The sequence below is a fragment of the Petaurus breviceps genome, unplaced genomic scaffold (assembly GCF_028583685.1).
Source record: "Petaurus breviceps papuanus isolate PSGF00001 unplaced genomic scaffold, PetGlider_PUasm1.0 90638, whole genome shotgun sequence".
Lineage (NCBI taxonomy): Eukaryota > Metazoa > Chordata > Mammalia > Diprotodontia > Petauridae > Petaurus > Petaurus breviceps.
Genome location: NW_027187295.1, coordinates 5,128,008 through 5,141,123, shown reverse-complemented (window position 1 = coordinate 5,141,123; position 13,116 = coordinate 5,128,008). Strand labels below are relative to the sequence as shown.

The window sequence follows — 13,116 nt, the reverse complement described above, 5'->3', positions numbered from 1 at the left end:
CTATATATTTGAGAAATGAGGCCATTATTAGAAATACTTGCTATGAAAATTGTTTCCCATTGTACTGCTTTCCTTCTAATCCTGGTTGCTTTGTTTGTGCAAAAACTTTTCAATTTACTGTAATCAAAATGATTCATTTTGTGCTTCATAATGTTCTCTATCTCTTGTTTAGTCATAAATCCTTCCCTTCTTCATAGATCTGACAGGCAAACTATTTCTTGCTCTCCTAATTTGCTTATGGTATCACTTGTTATGTCTCAATCATGCACCCATTTTGACCTTATCTTGGTATACAGTGTGCAATACTGGCCTATGCCTACTTTCTGCCATACTATTTTCCCAGTTTTCCCAGCAGTTTTTGTCAAATAGTGAGTTCTTATTTCAGAAGTTGGAGTCTTTGGGTTTATCAAAAAGTAGATTACTATAGTAATTTACTACTGCATCTTGTGCACCTAATACATCCCACTGATCAACCACTCTATTTCTTAGCCAGTACCAAATAGTTTTGATGATTGCTGCTTGAAAATACAGTTTTAGTTCTGGTACAGCTAGGTCTAGGTCACCTTTTTTTGCATTTTTTCATAATTCTCTTGATAGTCTTGACCTTTTGTTTTTTCAGATGGATATTGTTATTTTTTTTCTAGCTCTATAAAACAATTTTTGGTACTTTGGTATAGTACTGAATAAGTAAATTAATTTAGGTAGGATTGTCATTTTTATTATATTAGCTCAGCCTACCCATTAGCAATTGGTATTTTTCCAATTGTTTAGATCTGAAGTGTTTTGTAATTACAGGCATGTAATTCTTGGGTTTGTCTTGGCAAGTAGACTCCCAGATATTTTATATTGTCTACATGTATTTTAAATGGAATTTCTCTTTCTATCTCTTGCTGCTGATCTTAGGATTTTTCTTACACCCTGTTACTTTGCTGAAGTTGTTAATTATTTCAAGGAATTTCTTAGGTGATTTTCTAGGATTCTATAAGTGTACCATCATATTATCTGTAAAGAGTGATAGTTTTATTTCCTCATTTCCTATTCTAATTCCTTCAATTTTTTTCTTCTCTTATTGCTAAAGCTAATATTTCTAGTACAATAATGAATAATAATGGCCTCCTTAATCTTATTAGGAAGGCTTCTAGTTTATCCTGTTGCAGATAATGCTTGCTGATGGTTTTAGATCAGGTTTGCACAGCCTGCAGACCATGAAAGGATTTTGGATAGCCCATGAAAAATGTATAGGATATAAAACAAGTCTTCCCAAAATACTGCCTGTAGGCTACTTTGGCAGGCTGCAAGTAGCCCATGGGTCCTATGTTGTGCAGACCAGTTTTAGATAGATAGTATTTATCATTTTAAGGAAAGCTCCATTTATTCCTATTCTCTCTAGTGTTTTTAATAGGAATGGGTGCTGTATTTTGTCAAAAGCTTTTTCTGCATCTATTGAGATAATCATGTGATTTCTGTTGGCTTTGTAATTGACATGGACAGTTATTCTGATAGTTTTTCTAATTTTGAACCTTCCTGATAAAAATCTCATTGGTCATACTGTATTATCCTTGTGATGAATTGCTCTTTGCTAATATTCTATTTAAAATTTTTGCATCAACATTCATTAGGAAAATTTGTCTACAGTTTTCTTTCTGTTTTGACTCTTCCTCATTTAGGTCATCAACATCACATTTGTGTCATAAAAGGAATTTGGTAGGACTTCTTTGCCTATCTTTCCAAATAGCTAATATAGTATTGGAATTAAGTGTTCTTTAAATGTTTGGTAGAATTCACTTGTAAATTCACTTGTCCCTGGAGATTTTTTTCTTAGGAAGTTCATCATGGCTTATTCAATTTCTTTTTCTAAAATAGAGTAATTTATTTTATTTTGTCTTCTGTTAATCTGGACAATTTATATTTTTATAAATATTCATCCATTTCACTTAAATTCTCAGATTAATTGACATAGTTGGGTAAAACAACTCCTAGTTACAAATTAATCAAACTTTTATCAATTTTGTTGGATTTTTTTTAAACCAACTCTTTGTTTTATTTATTAATTCAATGGTTTTCTTTCGATTTTATCAGTCTTTCCTTAGATTTTCAGAATTTATAATTTGATGCTTAATTGGGGATTTTTACTTTGTTCTTTTTCTAGCTTTTTTAGTTGTATGCCCAATTCATTGGTCTGCTTTTTCTCTATTTTATTCATGTAAGCATTTTAGAGATATAAAATTTTCCCTAAATACTGCTTTAGCTGCATCCCATAAATTTTGATATGTTATCTCATTATTGTCATTCTCTTTGATGAAATTATTGTTTCTGTGATTTGTTGTTTGACCATGGTCTTTTGTTACATGTAGTTTTTGTAGCATTATGATTTGAAAAGAATGCATTTACTATTTCTGCTTTTCTACACTGGACTGTGAGGTTTTTATGCCCTAATATACGGTCAATTTTTGTGTTGGTACCATACACTGCTGAGAAAAAGGAATAGTCTTCTCTATCTCCATTCAGTTTTCTCCAAAGGTTTATCATATCTAAATTTTCTAAAATTCCTTTCACCTCCTTAAACTTCTTTTTGGTTTATGTTGTGGTTAGATTTATCTAGTTCTGTGAGGTGGAGGTGGAGGTGGAGGTCCCCTACTAATATAATTTTGCTGTCTATTTCTTTCTGCAACTCATTTAACTACTCCTCTAAGAATCTGAATGCTATACCACTTGGTGCATATGTTTAGTATTGATATTACTTCATCATCTATGATATCTTTCAGCAAGATGTAGTTTCCTTCCTTGTCTCTTTTAATTAGATCTATTTTTGCTTTTGCTTTGTCTGTGTGTGTGTGTTTTTTTAAATTTCAGTTGAAGGATGATATATTCTGCTCCAGTCTTTTACCTAATTTATTTATTCAAATACCATTAAACTGAGTCCAAAAATCAGAAAGTCAAAGTCATCACAGTAGCTATAGAGTTGGCACACATAGTTGATGCAGTAAACACCCACATTCTCAAGCCAACAGGTTACCTCAGGCAAAGGTCCTCCTCTCCTCATTCACATCAACTGCTCAGTGTCCCAAAGCTTGCTCCCAGCAGATCCAGCCCCCAGCAGTGCCCATCCCCAGCAGTCCTCAGCAAGAGCCCTTAGCAGAAATTCTGGCTGGCTCAAAAAAGCAAAAAGAAGTTCCTGCTGCTGCTACTGTTGCTGCTGCCACCACCAATCACCACACTGACTCTAGCTTGGGTCCTGCTTCCTCTTGCCCCACCCCTTCCTGCTACATCAGCAAGTTCAAGGGGCATGGAAGATCTTCAAATCCCATAACCATTACACCTCCCCAAACTCCTCCTGTAGAACACCCCTAGATTCCTCCCACAACCTTCCTGTATATAAGATCCCATCTTTTCTCCCTGTGGAGTGAGAGCACCATAGAATTTTCTAAGATCCCATCTTCTCTCCCTGTGGAGTGAGAGCACCATGGAATTTTCTAGCACAGACTTACTCTGTATCCAGTACAAGTGAAATTTTAATAAACTTTGCTTTTCTTTGGCTGAGAGAAGACTTGACTCAATTCATTCAGCAGTAACCAGCATGTTGGTATTTTGGGGTCTCGAGCACCCCAACCCCTAAACCTCGTCATTTTATGGTGAACCTCTTCAAATATGCCTTCCCTTGTACTAATTCCTCCTCCCTTTTCTCTTCCCCTTCCCCTCCTACTTTTCTATAGGGTAAGATAGATTTCTTTATCCAACTGAATGTGTTATTCCCTCGTTGAACCAAATACAATGAGAGTAAGGTTCAAACACTGCTCACCCCCTCCCTTCTTTCCCTCTATTGTAATAGGTCTTTCTGCTTCTTCATGTAATGTAATTTACCCCATTCTGCCTCTCCCTTTTCTCTTCTCCCAGTACAATCCTTTCTTTCACCCCTTATTGTTTTATCATCACATCACAGTCAACTTAAACACACACCCTCTATCTATGAATACTCCTTGCCCTAATAGGAATAGTTTTTTTTTTGTTTTTGTTTTTTGCTTTTTGGAGGAGGAAAGGCAGGGCAATTGGGGTTGTGACTTGCCCAAGGTCACATGACTAGTGTTTTAAGTGTCTGTTGAATTTGAACTCAGGTCCTCCTGACTCCAGGGATGGTGCTCTATTCACTGTGCCACCTAGCCACCCCATAGGGTTACAATTCTTAAGAATTACAAGTATCATCTTCCGATGTAGGAATGTAAATAGTTTAGCCTTACTGAATACCATGGTGGGGGAGGGGGGAGGGTTTCTTTCCTGTTTACCTTTTTTGTGTTTCTCTTGAGTCTTGTATTTGAAGATCAAATTTTCTATTTAGCTCTGGTCCTTTCATCAGGAAACTTTGACAGTCCCCTATTTCATTAAATATCCATCTTTTCCCCAGAAAGTTTAAGCTAAATGTTGCTGGGTAGTTGACTCTTGGTTGTAATCCAAGCTCCTTTTTCTTCTGGAATATCATATTCCAAGCCCCCAAGCCTTTAATGTAGAAGCTGCTAAATCTTGTGGAATCCTTTGGCTCCTTGATATTTGAATTGTTTCTTTGTGGCTTGCGGTATTTTCTCCTTGACCTGATAGTTCTGGAATTTGACTTTGGATATTTTTTGGAGTTTTCATTTGGGGATCTCTATTTTACCCTCTGGTTCTAGGACATCAGGGCAGTTTTCCTTGAGAATTTCTTGGAAGACACTGTCCAGACTCTTTTTTTTCTTTTTGATCATGGCTTTCAGGTAGTCCACTAATTCTTAAATTATCTCTCCTGGATCTATTTTCTTGGTCTGTTTTACCAATGAGGTATTTTGCAATTTCTTCTATTTTTTCTTTCTTTTTATTATTATTATTTTCATTTTTCAACTGCTTTATTAACTTCTGATTTACATCACTCATTACCTCCAGATTTTGAGTTACAAATTTTCTCCCCATTTTTCCCCTACCCACCACCCCAAAATAGCAGTCCCACAGGATATCCCCTCCTCCAATCTGCTCTCTCCCATATATTCTCCCATATCCCTTTTGACTTTTCTAGTGGATCTCTATGCCCCAGGGCCTGTATATATTATTTCCCAATTACATGTAAAAGAGTATTAATAATAGTATATATATATATATATATATATATATATATATATTTAAATATTTGATTCTAAAACTTTGAATTCCAGATTCATTCCCTTCCTCCCTTGTCACCCACCCTTACTGGGAAGATAATCAGTTCAGTATAGGTTGTACATATGTGGCTAATGCAATACAATAACATAGTAAATATATTGTAAAAGACTGACTATATTTCCCTCCCTCCTATCCCACCTCCCACTAGTTCTATTCTCTACTTTGATCCCGTCCCTTTTCAAAAGTGGGTGCTTCCAACTTCCCTCCCCACTAGCCTACCCTCCCTTCCATCATACCCCCTCTCATCGCCTTTCCCCCCCTACTCTCCTGGAGGGTGAGATACCCTATTTAGTGTATATTTCATTCCCTCCTCAAGCCAAATTCAATGGGAATAAGGTTGACCCATTCCCTTTTGCCTTCCTGTTCTTCCCCTCCATTGTAACCATTTTCCCTTGCCTCTTCTGTATGAGATAGTTTACCCCATTCTGTCTCTCCCCATCTACTCTCATTATATTCCTCTCTCACTTCCTAATTTCACCTTTTAAGTATCATCCCTTACTGTTAAATTGGTCCTGTGCCCTCTATCTATGTGTACCTGTAAACATATATACACACATTCATATATGTATACATATGCCCATATACCCTCATATATAGACAAATATATATATATGTATATATATATATATATATATATATATTTATATTCCTTTCAACTACTGAGAAAAGTTTCATAAGTTACAATTATTGTTTTTCCATGTAAGGATGTTAATAGTTCAACTTTGATAAATTCCTTATGATTTCTTTTCCCTGTTTACCTTCTCATGCTTCTCTTGCTTCTTGCATCTGAATGTCAAATTTTCTATTCAACTCTGGTTTTTTCAGCAAGAGTGCTTGAAAGTCCTCTATTCCACTGAATGACCATATTTTCCCCTGAAACATGATGCTCAGTTTTGCTGGGTAGGTGACTCTTGGTTTTAATCCCAGATCCTTTGACCTCTGGAATATCATATTCCAAGCCCTTCGATCCCTCAGTGTAGAAGCTGCCAGATCCTGGGTTATCCTGATTCTGTTTCCACAATATTCAAATTGTTTCTTCCTGGACACTTGTAATATTATCTCCTTAATCTGGGAATTTCGGAACCTGGCTATAATATTCCTAGGAGTTTTTTGGGGGGATCTTTTTCAGGAGGTGATCAGTGGATTCTTTCGACCTCTGTTTTGCCCTCTGGTTCTAAAACATCAAGGCAGTTTTCCTTGAGAATTTCTTGGAGGATGATTTCTAGGTTCTTTCTTTGATCATAGCTTTTAGGTAGTCCAATAATTTTTAAATTCTCTCTCCTGGATCTATTTTCCAGTTCAGTGGTTTTTTCCCATGAGATATTTCACATTGCCTTCTATTCTTTCATTTGTTTGGATCTGTTTAATAGCATCTTGATTTCTCATAAAGTCATTAGCTTCCATTTGCTCCAATCTAATTCTGAAGCAATGATTCTCCTCATTGAGCTTTTGATATTCTTTTTCCATCTGGCAAATTCGGCTTTTTAAGGCATTCTTCTCCTCATTGCCTTTTTGAGCCTCTTTTGCCATTTGAGTCAGTCTATTTTTTTAAGGTGTGATTTTCCTTAGTCAGGCTGTTGACTCTCATTTCATAATTTTCTTGCATTGTTCTCATTTCTCTTCCCAATTTTTACTCCACTACTCTTATCTGCTTCTTAAGGTCCTCTATGGCCTGTAACCAGCTCGTATTTTCCTTTGAAGCTTTTGGTGTGGGAGTTCTGACTTTACTGTCTTCCTCCTGTTCCATGCTTTGATCTTTTTTGTCCCCAAAATAGGAGTCTAATGTTGGAATCTTCTGCTTTGTTTCCTTTGCCTGGTCATGTCACCCCTCAGTCACTTGACCCCTGGGCTTTTTGCCACAGTAGGACTCTGCCACCACACAGGGGAGCTTTTGTCCCAAATGCTGGGGTTTCCTCATCTGCCAGAGGTATTAGATGGGTGCCCTCTCTGAGGTCTCCACATGCTCTGGCAAGCTGGACACACACCCCAGGACCTTCACCCTAGACTGCAATCCAGATCCAAGCAGGTTAAAGCAAGAGTTATTACCCCTCAGACTAGTGCTTGGTCCCCCTACACTCTGCAGGCCAGGAGCTGAAGCTGCCATGTGGTGCTGGCTGGCTGTGCAAGGGTCTCAGCAGCTTCTCGCCCCGGGGGGCAAAAGCCACGCACTCCTACTTACTGGGTCCCAAAGTCCAGACTGCACTGAACTCTCACTTTGTCCTTCTCATCTGTGTGTTGATAATTCTGGAAATGGCTACAGCTGCTCCTAATCTGGAGTCCCTCCAGCCGGCAGCTGGTCAGATCCACCCTGGGGCTAAAGCCTTGGAGTGGAGCTGGGCTTGGCTCCCACAGCACTGCACTGGCCAATTCCTGCCAGCCTGCTGGGCTGTCCTCAGTGGGAGTTTAGCTTCTGTGTGTCATTTTATGGGTTCTGCAGCTCCAAAGTTTGTTTAGAGTTCCCTTTTTACATGGATTGGGGAAGGTGGAAGCAGGAGCAGCAGGAAGATCCTGTTTCTACCTATTTTTTCATTCTTTCGATTATGTTTGACTGATTCTTGATATCTCATAGAATCATTTGCCCAATCCTAATTTTTAAGTTCGCTTTTGTACCTCATTTCTCATTTGGCTAGATCTACTTTTAAAAGAGTTGTTTTCTTCAGTGGATTTTTTTTCCCATTTGGTCAATTCTATTTTTTAAGGAGTTGTTTTTTTCAGTCAATTTTTGTGCTTCCTTTTCTAACCTTCTGACTCTTTTTCATAACTCTCCTTTATAACTCTCAATGCTTTTCCCAATTTTTCTACCTCTCTTGTTTTTTAAAATCCTTTTTTGAGCTTGTCCAAGAGGACTTTGGGGCATGAGACTAATTCATATTCCCGTTTGAGGCTTTACATGTAGGCATTTTGAGATTGTTTCCTCTTCTGATCTTTTTGTGTTTTGATATTCCTTGTTGTTACCTTAGTAGTTTTCTGTGGTAAGGGCTTTTTTGTTGTTGTTGTTGTTCATTTTTAAAAGTTGAGCCCTGCTCCTGGGGTACAGGAAAGTTTCTTGCACTGGGGTCTAGGTATCTGATCACTGGCTTTCTGCACCAGGGCCTCTAGGGCTAGTGACTTGCCCACTGCTGTAGGGTGGACCAGCCTAGTCACCTCTGTTGTGCCCTGGATTCTAGGGCTAGCAGTTTGCTAGATGCACCAGGGCTGGAACCCTCACATCTGGCCTGCTATGACATTAGCCTGCTGAGCCTAGACCATGGGGCTTAGTTGCTGATCTTTGCTCTGAATAAGAGCCTCCTGCTGGCTTGTGCAGACACTCCCTGCACTAGGATGTGCTCCCCTTTTACCCAAGTGAGAATAACCTTTCTTAAGGTTATCTTGGGCTAGAAAATTGCTTCACTCTCTCTTTTCTGTCACAACAGAATTCTTTTAGAGGATTAATTTAATGTTATTTCTGAGGAAAACTCTGCTCAGGCAACTTCCTGGCTTCTCTCTGACGTCTTGGTTCCACCCCTTATGATCTTAAGTAGAAATCTCTGTGGATGGGATGGCTAGGTTGCAGTGAATAGAGCACCGGCCCTGGAGTCAGGAAGACCTGAGTTCAAATGCGGCCTCAGACACCTAACATAAAAACTAGCCCTGTGACGTGCAAGTCATTTAACCCCAGTTGCCCTCCGAAAAGAAAAAAAACTGTGGTGGGAATAAGCAGGCTGTCACATATTACCAAATATAATTTGAGTGCAATGTGACATAAATGTTATCTAGGCATGCCACCTGGCATATAGTAGGTGCTTAATAAAGAACTTGTTGGTCACATGATCAGAAAATGGAGTAGATTAGTCATGTAGAAAGAAAAAAGACTATCAGGTGAACAGTTTACAATCCTGAAGTAGTATCCTGCATCTATTCTACCTGTTTCACCAAATTCAGAATTTAATACCCTTCAATAAGGTTGGGGTAGGGAAACTGTCAGTATGGACACATACCATATGAAAGAAAAGGCAGAAAGACAGTTAATGCTATGTTTATAACTATACTGGATTTGCTGAGAAAACAACATACTTCCTAAAAGTGATCTGATTGGACCCACAGAGTTGGATAGATATAGCTAATTAAAAGCTAACATTTATATAGTGCTTATTACATGCTAGGCACTGTATTAAGCACTTTACTATTATTATCTCATATGTCCCTCAAAACAATGATTATGAACCCCATTTTATAGATGAGAAGCTGAAGCAAACAGAGGTTAAGTGACTTGCCAGAATCACAGAGCTAGTAAGTGTCTGCTACAAGGTTTAAACTGTCTTCCTGACTCCAGGCTCGGTGCTCTATCCATTCATTGCACTACCTAAATGGATAATAGGAAGAAATAAATTCATCATATTCTCATTGCAAAGCAATGTCTCTTGCATCTTCCTGCCAATCTAGAGTTAAGGTGGAGAAGTTCAGGAAAACAAAATATCTGGAATACGTGTCTGAGTACAAACTGTTTAACCAGTTCTTTTGAAAACAAAAAACAATATTGAATTTCCCTAGATAGTACTACTAGGGAAATTCAAGGTTCTTATTCAAGTAATAGTATGTTTCTTTAAGATATTTCCCTGAATGAGTTTCTCTCATAAATGATTCATCCTACTTTGTTACAGGTTATATGTTCAGGTATTAAGTACTTTTTTAAAAATTTCTTTAATGTATATGTGTATCACAACATATCATTGTGAATGGTTACCCATTACTTAGCTGTAAACATTTGAGGACAGGGACCATGTTTTAGCTAAACTTTATCTCCTCTAAGATTGGTTCAGTGTCACTAAATAATTGTGATTTTTCTGAATTGTTTCTGAAATTCCATTTATTTGGTTAAGAAAATACAGTTTTTCCTTTTTGAATCTTTTCTAAGACACTTAGGTACACACAAGAAAGGCCTTTTTAAGGAAATAACAGTCATTATTACTTGGATTGGCTCTCAGCTATCCAGTACCAAGTTTGCAGTACCAAGCTGGTCTTGGAATCAGGAAGATCTACATGCAAAGCCAGCCTTAGACATGAAGTAGTTGTGTGACCCTGGGTAAGTCACTTGTTTCCCTCAGTTTCCTCATCTGTAAAATGTGGATAATATCACATGCCTCCCAAGATTGTTATGAAGATCAAATGAGATAATTGCAAAGCTAAGTACCTAGAACACAGTGAGAGCTATACAAATGCTTGGCTATTAACTAACCAAATCATTTGACTGCAACCCAAGAAACCGAGGTTTGTTTCCATTTCACCGAGTTGTTAGCCATGAGACCTTAGGAATATTATTTCATCTCTCTGGGCCTTCGCTTACATAAAATTAAGGATTCAAATAAATAATATGCAATCACTTTCAGCTCTGAAGTTCTAGGAGTCTATGAAACCAAGTAAATGAGGTTGTACTCAGAAGGAACAAAGACTGAACCCATGACCACCATCTGGTGGCAAAAATACATCAATGCAAACTTCTATTCTTGATGGGATGCTATGCTACTTAGAAGTTTTCAGATTTGGAGTTTCAACGGACTTTATAAGTTATCCACTCAAAGGTCTTTATTTTGAAGATACAGAAACTAGCCTAAGTCATTAAGTAATTTGATCAAATTTATTATTTACTAAAGATTATTGAGTAGCAAAGCTAAAATTTGAACCCTGGTCCTCTGACTCCAAATCTGGCATTCTTTTTACAGTATCCAAAGTATGAAAACATCAGATTTATTACAATTTGACACACTTGCTTAATCTAAATTTCAGTACTTATAAATGTCCTTGCTAACAAAGATATCTAGAAAACATACAGGCCTTCTATTCCTACCTCTTCCTCTTCTCCTCCAAATGAAGTGGCTTTCCAGTATAGCTGAAACTTTTTTTGCTATGCTCATGGAATTAAGGAAAGTGGTTGAATAAACTTATGCAGGTATCTTCCAGATTTCGTTTTAGTCAGAACAGCCACATAAGAGCTGTGATAATTTGATTTTAGGTAATGTGGACAAATAAAATTTATACATAATCAACTGACAAGGAAAAAGGTGATCTAATAGACTGATTATCACATTTATGTTTACACATCTTGCATATGTACAAAGTTATTTTATTTCATAATCCATATAACCTTTTCACAAGTGTAAACAAAATTGTATTTCTTCTACTTAAGTTACCTATTTCCTGATTTTTTTGGGTCCCTTTTCTCCTACCTACTATTGGTGACTCTAAGTTAAAAGAATAGTTAATAGAAGCAGAAACAATTTTGACAAAAGTCATCAAAAATCTTGGTTGTTTGCAGGGCCCAGGCTACTTTGAGGTTTAATTTAGGCTTCATTGATGTTTTGGGGTGGTTTTTTTAAACCTTCATCTGCAAAGTGAGACAGTTGGATCAAATACAGTCTACCTCTAAATTCAATGAAAGGAGAAAGCTGCGGGGAAAAATAAATATATTCCTCAGGAGTATGATTTCAGATTATTTTCCCCCCACCATGAGAAATTCTAAGCATATTCTAATATACTTGTTTCATAGTTGTTTATCCTTTTTCTTTGTACAAAGCATTGAGATATTCATTAAAAGGCCTACTATTATTTAGAGTATCTGAAATAGTATTCTTTGAATTTGTGATGAGAAAATAACGTTATTATGTATTCTTTCATTTTCTTTAATATTTGAAGCTAGTAAGTAGGAGATAAACATCAATCAGAAAATCAATAAGTATTTTAAGTGCCTCCTCTGTGCCAGGCACTGTGCTGAGGACTGGGGATACAAAATAAGCAAAGATAGTCCCTGCCCTCAAGGAACTAAATGTGAACAATTAGTTACAAAAATAAGAAAAGTGAGTTAATAAAATAAAAATCTCCATTACCTATATTTTAATTGGGCAATTAATTTTGTAACATTATTGTTGCTGTTACCTAGGTGATATAGTGGATAGACCACTACACTTTGGAGTTAGGAAAACTTAACTTCAGATCCAGCCATGTGACCCCAGATAAGCCATTTAACTTCTATTTGCCTCAGTTTCCTCATTAATAAAATGGAGCTAATAGCACCTACCTCCCAGGGATGTAGTAAGGATCAAAAGAGATAATAATTATAAAGAGTTTAACACAGTGCCTGGCACATAGAAAGAAAGCACCGTGTTGCTGTTGTTGCTGCTATTATTATTGTTGTAAATTACCTGAGTCTGAATCAACATCTCAGACACTAGTTATGTGACCCCTGGCCAAGTCACCATCTCTTAGTTTCTTCACTTATACAATAGGGATAGCAACATTACAGGATCATTGTGAGAAGCAAATGAGTTAATGTATGGAAAATGCCTCAAGCCTTAAAGAATTATATGTTACCTATAGCAATTTAAAGTTTATAAAGTGATTTGCATATGCCATCTTGAGGTCTATTTTTGGATATTTTACAGCTAAAAATCTTAAAACTTTTTTCCTAAAGCCTTCAGTCAAGAGTAAAAATACCTCAGAAGTCAATTTGGAATTAAATGTTTTTTTTTTTTAACTTTCATGTACAAGGCACTGCAAGTCTTTACATATTTGAATTACAGCCAACAAAATTCATAATTTGGGGAAGGGCAAGGAAGTTGAACATCATTACCTGAAAAGCATGTTAGATTAACTGTCATTTTTCAAGAATTTCTAGGGCTTTCTACTTTTGTGCTTAGGGAAAGACAAATAATTAACCTTTAGTCTAAGGCTTCCACTTCTAGCTGAAATATCAAGAAAAGCTGTGATTTAAAGAGGTAGGAATAAAACTGCAAATGTGGCTGTTTTAATATTTTCTTAATACCCCAATGTCTCTTGGAATCGTTATCAAATTATTACATTTTGATCCAACTTTATACATTCTCAATTTTGGAGGCAACTGAACTGTCATTTAAACAGAAGACTTAATGAAAATGCTTTTTTCAATCACCATTGAGTAATTAA

The 13,116-nt window shown here is 36.9% G+C and overlaps 1 long non-coding RNA gene across 1 annotated transcript in view; it reads left to right on the top strand.

Moving 5' to 3' along the window:
* Positions 1-13,116, top strand: part of LOC138143314 (uncharacterized) — a 358,919-nt gene that overhangs the window by 122,660 nt on the left and 223,143 nt on the right. The gene's annotated exons all lie outside the window — the stretch shown is intronic.